The sequence below is a fragment of the Calypte anna genome, chromosome 7, assembly GCF_003957555.1.
Source record: "Calypte anna isolate BGI_N300 chromosome 7, bCalAnn1_v1.p, whole genome shotgun sequence".
In the NCBI taxonomy this organism is placed as follows: domain Eukaryota; kingdom Metazoa; phylum Chordata; class Aves; order Apodiformes; family Trochilidae; genus Calypte; species Calypte anna.
The window spans coordinates 5,290,061-5,301,934 of NC_044253.1; positions in this window are offsets into that span (position 1 = coordinate 5,290,061).

Here is an 11,874-nt window from a genome sequence, read left to right on the forward strand (position 1 = left end):
AATCAGCCTTAAATATAAAGACATTTTTCATGAGGAACAAGCAGACCAACAGTGAATCTTGTCTGTCTAGCCCTAGGCATCTTTGCAAAGATGTTGTGGCATTTGGAATTTTTCAGTTCTTAGATGGGTGGATGTATGGCTGATGGAGTGAGCATTTATCATCCTAGTCTTACCATTTATCATGCTTACCATCTCCATATGTGTGAAATCTGATGAAAATAAGGGTTTCTAATTTAGTGCCCATATTTTAGGATGATAAAGAGGGCCCAACATGCATAAAGCATCTTTTTGTCAGCTGCATGTGACTTAGTACCTGTTGTGACTCTTGTGGCCTCTGGCAGTGGTCTTCAAAGTAGCACTTGAATAGAGGGAAGTGTCTGCTGGCCTCTAGAGGATGTCCATTGAGGTTTTCTTGGAAATAAGTTAATCATACTACTACTTCCACTATTGTAACTATACCTAATAATGACCCATTTTTCTCCCTCCCCCCCAAAAAACAGAGAAAAAAGCAGATTTTAACTACCAAGTTAGGTATATATGCATAGAGCTGATGTGTAGTTTTTCTGAGTAAAGATTCATTTTCACAGGTAAGTAGAAAAAAAGGCCTGAAACTGCCATGAAAACTTAATTTAGCTTTACTGTTAAGCTCTTTTAAAGTGAGTGTTCAACATGGAATTAAAGAACCATAAAAGTGTTGGCATCTCGAAAGGTTTCAGGAAAAGAAATCTGTGTAGCCAAACAATTTCTCCCTTGTGGGTTCTTACTTGTGTTTCATGTTGGTAATGCACAAGGGGGGACATGGTTAGTGAGCTTGGTGATGTTGGGTTGATGCTTGGACCTGATGATCTTCAAGGTCTTTTCCAGACTCAGTCATTTTGTGATTCTGTGAGTAGGTGTTTGATGATTTTTTAGAGATAAACAGAATAAGCACATGCTGAAGAGATGACTGCTCAGCATGTTCAGGAAGAGATTGTACCTGAGCCTTGGGGTATGGGTTTCTATCTGCACTGATGTGTCTGGGTGTGCTGATGTCCAAGTCTGATGATCCCTGTGTGCCATGCACTGAGCTCTGTAACAACCCAACACCTACAGCAAGCCAGGAACCTGAATGATCTTACTCTGACTCAAATTGGTCAGATACAAAGATAAAAAGTTCTAATTCCATTGGTGAAGGCAAGGTTTGGGTAACCCCCCCAAGGGTTAATGGGGTATCCCAGTCTAAGGGTGGTAGAGTCTATTAGTAGGGCAGGAAGGAACCTTTGAAGAACACATTGCTGGGTGTGAGAACAGCCACATCTTTGTGATAGGAAAGTTGCCTATCAAGCTGTCTTATCTTCTGTCCCAGACCTTGTGCCCTACTTGTTGCCATCCACTGCCTTTCTCCCATGGTGTTCAGAAGGAATAAGTATCCATCCCTCTGACTGAGGGATATATGGAGACTGTTTCCCTGGATTTCTGACCATACCTGGGTGTCAGACTTGATGTGTTGGCTTCTGTGAAGGTTTGAGCAGCTGCTAGGAGCTCCAGTCATGCTTGCTCCACCCAGAAGGCTGCTTTTGCCCTCTGTTTAGGTGAGCAGCCTCCACCTCCCCCTCAGAAACTGATACAGATGAAGTGATTTTCCTCTGGGTCACGGTGTCCATGTGTGAATTACTGCCCCATCCCTCTGCTTATCACTGCCAAGAAACAAGGCATGAAAAATCTTGTGAATTCATTTGAAAGAGAGGAAAAGTTTCCTCCCCTTTCCTTTCATGAAATCTCAAAAAACCCCACAAAAAACAGAGTGCAAGCTCAGACTTTATCCTTCTGGATCCTGTGGTTGCATATAGACATGCTGCAATGTGAGCATATGGATAGGGGAAGCATCATAGAGAAGAGCAGTGCCAGGTAAGTGACCTTCTTTCCAGAGGGGAATTACCTTGTTGAGATGCAATTAGTGTGTCCTGCCCTGCATTTTGCTGGAGCAAGTCTCTAAAGTGGTTTTTTGCCTGTGTTTATGAGGGGATCTTGATAATTTAACAGAGATAATGTTACTTGAGACACTGTGGTGATCCCTGCTGTATGGTGTCTGACAGCAGTGTGCTGGTAACTCGGTTTAGGTGTCCTCTAAGGCTGGCAAAATGGCATTAAATGGGTTGTAGGTGGCCCTTCTTACTTGGATACATGTTTCCTGGTGCCTCACAAGTCCTGATTCACAAATGCTACTTCCCAATGTTGGCAGATGTGCAGCACAGCAAACAGATCTTTGTGATAATACATTGCCCTGGGGAGCTTAAAATAGACAAAAATGAAAACAAACAAATATTTTTATCTGTTGATTGTGAAGCTCAGATCTTGTGAAGAGCTTTGGTGATAATTGCATAGCTTGTCCAGAACTTGCTGCATTGTAGTCAGGAAACTTCATTTATTGCAGGAGCTCACTCCCATAGCCTGTGGGAGTTGGATAAATATTCCAGAAGCCTTGATAAAGGTTGGAGAAATGGAGCTCTAGGAGTTGCCCAAGAGAAGTTGTGTACACTTGATGAAATACTATCTGAAAACGAGTATTTTGTAAATCAGGCTCCTGAAAGTAGTTGAGGTGCAGCAGCTAGAGGTGTGTTATTCATTTGAGCTGGCAGGTCCACAACCAATTTTCATTTTCAAAGGAAAAGGAAGCAATGCTCAGGTAGTGTTCCCTAATGGTGGGAGTGGGTCTGCCACCTCTTACAGTGATGCTGGGAGAGAGCTCATAAGGAAGAACAGACTGGTGAGAGGGAGGTGGGATGAGAGGTGGTATCTTATCTGTTAGGTCAAGATTAATCCCTTTCCAGGCATGTCTGTAGATCCTTGTATCTTTCCTCTTCTGCTACTCCAACTAAAAAACTAATGTGTGTATATCCTGCCCTTGTACGTAAGCCCTTTAATAGTCTAGTGGTGTTTTCTGGTTTTGGCAGGAGGAGGAGTGCAGCATCCAGGTAGTTCTAAGGTGGCCAGTGCATCCTCTGCTGATCAAAGCCATTTGCTGCAATGGTTCAAGGCATGAAGGTCTGCAAGGCTGCCCTGCTGTCCTTCCTGCAGGAGACACCATTTCCCAATTACAGGTTCTCTGTAGTAATTCAGACTTCTTTTTAGCACCAAGACTAAACCAGGATGCTTTGTACAGGACAATGGGACTCACCATTAAAAGCCAACACTGCATGTGAGCAACCCAGGCTGGAGATCCTATGGTCTGGTGGTGGATTTAACTGGCTGTGTGAGCTACCAGAGTTCCAAAAATCCATACCCTCTTTGTAGGGTTTTGTAGTTCAGTAGGCAGCCTGGAAATAGGTCTGTCATAAAAAGGCAGTGACCTTCTCTAGATTTGTCTCTGTGTGTGTGTGACTGGGTTCGTTGTGCTGCCCTGATGTGTCTTAGCTGTCACTTTTCAGATGGTGTTAAAAGCTATTTTATTTTCCTCATACATTTAGGTGTTCTAATCATCTTGAAATTCCTGAAATGCTGGTTGCCGTGAGCAGTGTTTTAATATAAATTATTCTACAATTGTAGCTTTAATTCCTTTTTTAAAGTTTGTTTCCTATACTGCAGAATCAGGTGTCTTTTCCCCTTGCTCTTAATGAACATGAATAAAACATAATGAAATGGCTAATCTGAGATTGCTATTATGTATACCACCAAAGTCGTGTCTGACAGTATTAGGCTGTCCTTTTTTCTGCTTAAAATTAAAACATTAATGTAGCTTTCAGTGATAGGTACTAAAACATCTTTATAAATATTTGAAGAGACACTGTTCAATGAACTGTGCAAGACAGGAGGCTGACCTCGCACAACTAATTAATTATCACAATCAGAGGAACTCCAGACAAAGTACCCTCTCCAGCAATTTGAAAGCTAATTAACATTCATGTCTCGTAAAAGTCACTTGACTTCCAATTATGATTAAATATGCAAGGTCACTGGGACACAGCAAGTGGAAGAGCTGAAAGTAATCCCCTAGTTCTGTGGTGAACAGTTAAAAAGTGATGGCAGGCACGGATGGGCTGTGCCAGAAATACAGAGGACATGTCACCCTGTACCACTGTGCTGGGTGAAGGATGGATAGGTACATCACCACTACCAACAAGTGGGGGTTTGGCCCCACTTCTGCAGACCAGCAAAATCCTTTTTTCCAAAATGGAGTCATCCTAAACAGGTAGAGTTGTCCACAGGCCTAATCAAAATATTGTCTTCCTATTATTTTAGAATGTTACACTACATGACTGCTCTCATCATACAATTTGCTATCAAATTAATGTTAATTTTGAATGCCATTTCTTGTCACTGAATAGTCTAAATTAATCACATTTGACTGGTCCAGAGTGCCCTTTGTTAAGGGTTATCAGAACTGAAACAAATAATATTACATTGCTTTTGATGGACAAACCCCTTTTGTTCATTCTAGGTTCATTCATTCATTCATGAGCATTTGTATTGACTGCTGTATTTAAAAATGTGTCTGACATATTTCAATATTTGGAAACAAAAGAATATTCTCAGATCTTATGGAGTAGACTTTTTAAAAGAAATCTATTTTTGGAAAACGGAATGAAAGAATAGAATAATTTAGATTAACAAGCACATTAATGCTAAATGAAATAGCAAAACATTGCCCGTAATGACAATGTTATCAAAAAGCAGCAGTTTTATTGTCTGTTTAAACAGCCATATCCAATAAATACAATATGACAGCCTGAGTCTTGTCACATATTACTGTACCACGTCCTATTTCCATGGACATCATTATTATCAGAACAATTCTTCCAGCCTACCAAAGAGAATAATATTGAGGTCAGTCACCCCCCACTCGTCGTCACTCCAGCGTGGTTAATTGCTGTCACATCAGCCAGGAATGAGCAATAACCTGTGAACACTGAAACTCCATTTAGATGCTGCATCAAGAGTGTTTATTTGTACTGCGTGATGTAAAATCTGAAAGTTCACCAAGGAGGACACTTCACCCTGAGATGTGCTCAGTGGCTCTCCAAGGGGGAGGGAGTAGAAAGTGTTACCCTTCAGTGGGACAAGGAGCACTTAATTAGTCCATCAGGAAAGGAAATGGCTGTTGACCCAATAGAGCAACAGTTGTGACTTGGAAGAAGTGAAATGATGCACTGCTGAATTAAAAACACCACCTACACGGCCTTGTCACAGTAAGTTTCAGGGGGCAACATGAAATCTGGGACGAGCCTTTGGGCAAAAGATGCTTTGGTACCATGAGTGAGGGTTTGCACTGAGAAGGGGCTCTCCAGTGGGGTCTGCAAAAGGGTGGAGATTCCAGGAGGTGCCTAGAATGCTATGTGCAAGTTACCTAATATTAAAAGAGGAGAAAGAATCAGGTTCTAAGCTGGGGGGTTTGTTCATTTGCAGCCACATGGACTATTTTGAATCTTGGTATTATCACATCTTCTATGAGTCCTGTGAAGAGACTCAGTGAACACATCAAGAGGACGAAGTCTCCTCTGTTGGCCATTCAGAAAGGGTTCACCAGCAGGATGGACAACACTGGGGAACATACCTGAGCCCTAAAGACTTCCAGGGACTCTGTTTGCAATGATTCTGTGATGTGTCATTTTCTGTGCAAGGATTGCAACCAGAAATAATAGTGGTGTGACACGTGCTGGGGGGGAGTGACAAGTCCAGAACTGGGTGTCCCAGATTCTGCTGCTTGTAGATACAAAAATAATGACAGCAAGTGGAACCCAGTACTTGTCTATTTATTAATTTTTGGCTAACTGGGCATTCTGTTTTCAAGTTGCCTGGAATATTAAAAAAAAAGAAAATATGTCTACTCAGTAATTTGTATAATATTTTATATATATTAAAGGAATCTGTTGGGATTCTTTTCATTCTTGTCATCAGCTATTTTAGAGAGCATCTATCTTTACCCAAAGTCTGCAGAACTTGGTGGCCAGCAGCATCTTGTATTGTCTTCAACCCTTCCTTATTTAGATTTCAAAGTACTCAAATGCATTGCTACTTCTTTAGAGTTTTCATACTTTTTTTTTGGCTTCCTAGTATCTAAAGCAGTTCAATGGCAGGTTAAAAAAATAAAAAAACCCAGAGAAATTAACTGGATTTCCATGGATACAGATAATATGAAATAGAGTTCTTTGTACTGAACCGTTCTTTTTATTTGTACTTATTATATTTTTAGTCTCAACTGCAATTTAAAAACTTGTGATGTTTTTGCAAGCACTGAATGACAGAAAAACAGAGTCATATTCATTACAGTTGACAGCAACCCTGTAGACAGCACCAAGCGAGACAACTATTTAATTAAGAATAACAAATACAGAATCACAGGGCTTGACAGGACCTTGGGGGTCCTTCTTGCCCTCTCTGTGTTTCCCAAGCAGCATCAGCTATAGCTAAGCCAGACACCATAGGCATTTCTCCAGCATTTCTGGAGAGTGGCAGCAATGTCCTTAACAAACCAATTTTGGTTTTCGTTGTCCTTTTGGGTTTTTTGGCCATGAGTATGTTTTGTTTTCCATTGCTGAAATTTAAAGCTGCTTGTCCCCTGTCCATCATGGAAGAACCTTTCTTCTTTCAGCCTATCCAAAAGCCTTCTTTTCAGCCTTTATAAACGTGAAGAGGTAAAATGAAGCAGAGAAGATGATGCTGTCCACATCCCAGTCCTGCTCCATGCCTCAGGAGCACAGAGGAGCTTGGTGCTGGAGTAACATCTTCTAACCAGATGATGGGTGGCAGCATGAAGACCAAAGCTGTCATGTTGTCTTTTTTTTACTGCAGCTCTGGACTCAACCTGGTATCTGAAGATGTCAGAGAGTGACATGGGACTCATGCCTCCTCCTTCACTGCAGTCCAAATTGAACACACAGCTCTAAATTGTCACTTCTTTGCATGTAAATCTTGCTCTGTAAATGAAGACATGCACTGATGCTGGATGCAGCCTGTGAGACACTAATCCTCAAACTGAAGTGGCACTGGGAACAAATATCTTCACATTTCAGCAGAAAAAAAAAACAAAAAACAAAAAAAAAGCCAACACAAAATAACAAGACCTTATCCAGCTCTGAAAAAGCAAGGTGGTAATTTCTCTGCAAAGCTCTGGACATCAGAGAATAAATAGACAGTATTTAATGTATCAAATATAGCCAATGCATCTAATTGTATTAGATTTATACCTATAAAAACAAGACTTGGTGCTAGAAAGAATTCCTAATCATTTCTGCCAGAGAAACCTCTGAGCTTTGGCAGCCTGAAGAGTTAGGGTTAGAGGAGTACAGACAGGTCTGGAATGTGTCCATGGGATTAATTTAGAATCAGTGAGTGAAATTTGATGGTGTTGAGGATAGAAGTGTATTTTTGTTTAGTTCTGAGGTTTTGCTTTCAATCAGGGAGGTTATTTACCATGAGATTGAATTACAATGGGTCACTGTTGCAGTCTCCATCACTGGAAATCTGTAAATCAAAATTAAATGGCTTTTCTTCAGAACAGTTAATGCTGTAATTCAGCCAAGATTTAGTTTAAGTGGTTCTTATGTTATACAAGGGGTCAGTCTAGGAGTTCATGATGTTCAGGACATGGGGGGCTGTGATTCTGTGAGCTCATTACAAAAGCAATTCCTAAGAGGCTGAAAGCTTCCTGAGAGGTGCAGCAACCACCACAAAACCCACCCATCCCACCCCAGCAATGTTCCTGTTCACAGAACAGCACAATTTTGTTTCCTAGGATAAAAAATCCCAGTGCTAAGCTGCAAGTCACACCTTTTACCCACATAACAGGCTGCACTTAATGGGCACAACATTATTCAACTCTGTTTGAAATGCAGAGCCACGGGCACGTGTGTGATTAAGTTGCCTGGTGATACAGCATCAGCAAGAAAGCAATGATGTGCTCCATTTGTAGCTCCCAAGATGAGTGAGTCCATTAACAGTTTCACACTGATGACTGACTGTAAGAAGTACAAGTGCAGATCCTCTGGCTGCAGAGAAGGCTGGGGAAGAGCAAACCTGGGTTATTACCAAGCACTGAGGCTGCTGGTGGTGGAAAGCCAACAAACACCCCAGGGTGCACCCCTGAACTGTGCTTGGAGGGGGGAGTTATATCTAAGGAATTGGCTTAATACTGTAACCTTCAGCAAAAAAAAGCCAAAACAAACATAGCCTTGTATTTGAACAGTTAAAAACCCCCAATAATTTAAAAATAGCATTAAAGTTATCCTCCTGTACAGCTGGTAATGATATTTTCCAGTGGCAACTGGAAGAAAGAAGGGTCTTCTTCATCAGGCTTTCTCTGGGATGAAGGTTCAAATAGCTGGTGTCTTGTTATGTTCCCATGTCTTCTAGTGAGGCAAGTCAGGGTGGTTTTTGGTTTTTTGGGGTTGTGTTCCCCCTACCCCATTCTCACCTCAGTATTTAAGCACATTTGCTCCTTGCTAAAAAGTGGATTTGAGAGATCAGGAAAAAAAAAAAGGCAAGAGAAGTGAATGTGGGTGTGCAAAGCAACTCTAGGAATGCCCCAACCACACCTTTCCTTCAAGAAGAGGGGCAAAAATGCTTCTATGTCAATGCTAGAGTTTTACAGACCTCCAGGTCTGCTCTGTATAATTGTAAGAATCCTCCTCTTTTTCCCTCTCCAGCTGGTTTTGGGGGCCCTTTACTTGCACTCCAGTCCCCTCCTCTCTCCTTTCACCCTCACTACCACTCTTGCTGTTTCCTTGTAGTGAACTAAGGCAACCAGGTGCCACTAATTGCCAGGGAGTGGCATGAGCTTGTGTCAAGCCCACCTGTGCTTGATTAGGGTTGGCCCCCTAATCCTGCTCATGCGCAGTGGGGGCCCACCCTAATTAGGCACAGGTGGGCTTAACACAAGCTCATGCCACTCCCTGGCAATTAGTGGCACCTGGTTGCCTTATTTCACTACATTTCCTTGCTCTGAGGAATAGAAATTCTGCCATTTCTTCTCCTGGGGCTCCTTTGTGTTAGCTCTCATCCCCATTCCGTGCTGAGCTCTGCTGGAGATCAGACAGGAGTTTCCAAGGAGAGCTTGGCCACATCCCTTGGGAGGAATGGGCTGCCAAGGAGTTTTGTGCAAAGATCTGTATCTTCTTTGAGGTAATCAGTGGATCTTGACAACTTTATATAGCCCTGGAGTACCTGAAATGTTATTTTTCTAAAGAATACATAGAGAAATGGGTGTTTGTGACAAGAAAGGCATCTTGCACTTCACTTTTTGTAGCAATGACTGCACAGAAATGGATTCTTTCCATTGAAAATCCTGGCTGGCCTAACCTAGAGCAGCCTTGCAAAGCAAAGTGTTCCATTATCCTACTTCTTCTGCTGTAATTTCAGTTTTTGGATGCTTTTAAGCATTCTCCAAACCTATTCTGCACGTCCAGCCTGGGGGGAACCCAGCAGCAACCAGCAGGGAGATGGAGCTGCTTTGCCTGGTGCTGCTCAGCTTTGGATTTGAGAGCCAAACCTGTGAGTATTCCTTGCAGCAGTACGAGGTGTGGTGGCACTTATTCTCTAAGGAGCTTTTAGGAATTTAGGAATATTTGGGGCTATTGTGCCACCAAAACACAGGGATGATTTATAAAGTCCAGGCACGTGGGCAAGAAATTAAATTTCTGGTTTTCATAGCCTGGTCTCACATAATTAAATTTCTAGGAGGAAATGGATATCTACATAACCTGCTGTTTATGAGTACTCTGAGTTCCAATTTTGCCAGGAACTGAGCAGTTGCTGTGATATAAGTAAAATGTATTCAGTGTACGTAACACAGCTGCTTGTGTTTCCTTACACTATGGCAAAGAAAAAGGAAAAAAAAAGAAAAAAAACACACATAGGACTAAACATCCTTCCTCATAAACCATTGCAAGTGTGGAATTTTAATTTAATCTACTTAACTATTTTATCATCATGCACTGAGCTGATTAAATCTGTTCCTTTGTGCTCTAGGATTTAAAATCCTGTCTCTGAATGTTTCATGTGTGAGTTTGAAGTTCACCATCCAATGTGTCTGAGAATGTACAGCAGAAATTAAAGACTGCTCAAAATTCTGTGTAGCAAACCCACTTAATGAAATTTTTTTTTTAGGTTCACTGTGCAGTCAGAGAACAAGAGATTTTTTTTTTTTCCTGATCCAAGTTTACTGCTGAAGGTAGCAGTCTAGTTCATACTAAAGCATAAATCTGCAGGCTGAATCCCTTGTAAAAACACACATTGTTACTTCTGAGAGTAGTCAAGTGAAGAAACATACATAAAACACATTAAGAATTATGTATTTTAAGGTGCTTGTAAAAAACCATTTTCCCATGGGTTGATGACACGTATGTGCAACCTCTTTATTTTCATTTTTCAAAACCAATAGTAATAATTATAAGGTAACTCTAATGAAGACCATTTGGACACTGCTGATGTACATCTGGGTGTGAAATGACACTCAATGGTCAAAAAGTGTATCTTCTATCCCCCTTTGGGAGTAGCGCCATTTTCTCCACAAAGGTAAGAAAAAACCTGGATTTTCCCATATGTGGAACTCCTCATGATTCCATGATGCAAGTATCAGCTTGGCCACTTGCTGTTTCTTTGTGGGAGCACTGATGGAGCTTTTTTGCTGTCCCATAATTAGCATTGCCCAAAAGGGAGAGACTGGCAATATGCCTCACCCAGGGCACAGGAGGGAGGACTCCTACACATCCATGGAAATCCCACAGAAAAGTATTTCAAAGTGATTCACATCTCTACTTCTGCATCTTCTTTATTCTCAGCAGCTTTTGCTCATGAGAACATATTATATATTTGAAGTGTTTTCAGAATGGTGTCACTGGGAAAACACATTGATCTAAAGTGGATGCTTAGATTTAACCAAGGCTATAATATTTATAGCATATATCTGCTGGAAAAAGGAAAAATCTACTTGGGAGACAGAATTTAATTAACTTGAGTTACATCACTTACTGCTGTATTCATAGATCCAAATTCAATTCTCTTTGACATACTTTTTTTAAAAAAACCCATTGTTATGAAAAGTAAAGTGCAGCTTCATTACTAAAACTGATTTTGAGTCTCTGCTACTTTTAAGTTCAGTTCAGATTTGATGGAGAGCCTGAAGAACTCAGGCTGTTAACTGAAAGCAGCACAAGGTCGCTAAAAGTGTTTCACTTCCTTGCCCTTCCATCCTCCTGGCATCACAAGATGGTTTTTATCCTCCTTCAGCAATCTAGATCTTACACAAATAATTATGGTTTATATATATTATCCATTTATGAGGGATAATTACTTTTGCTGATGAGCCCTGTATCCAGCAACTTCTCTTATTTTTACCATCAGTCCTCTGACACCAGAGGATAATATTGTTATCTTGTTATATTACATTACATTATATTATTACAGAATCACAGAATGTGAAGGGTTGGAAGGGACCTCTAGAGACCACCTAGTCCAACCTCCCTGCCAGGGCAGGTTCACTCAGACCAGGCAGCACAGGATGGTGTCCAGGTGGGTTTTGAATGTTTCCAGAGATGGAGATTCCACCTCTCTCTGGGCAGCCTGTTCCAGTGCTCTGACATACAGTGAAGAAGCTTTTCCTTATGTATTGGCTGAACCTCCTGTGTTCCAGTATGTGACCACTGCCTCTTGTCCTGTGACTCTGTGATTAAATCCACAGATCTCCTGGTGATGAGAAAAAGCTAAGGAGAAATAGAAGAAGGGCCTGATGTTTTTTTTTAGTGTCACCTTATTGTGTTGCACCCAAGAAAATTCATAAAAAATAATTTATTGTATTAATTGTAAATATTGATAGTGAAAGACCACTTGCTGTAGGTAGTATTGCCTTGCAGGACAGACTTACAGGATATATGTCATTATTATATCACGATACATATTTAG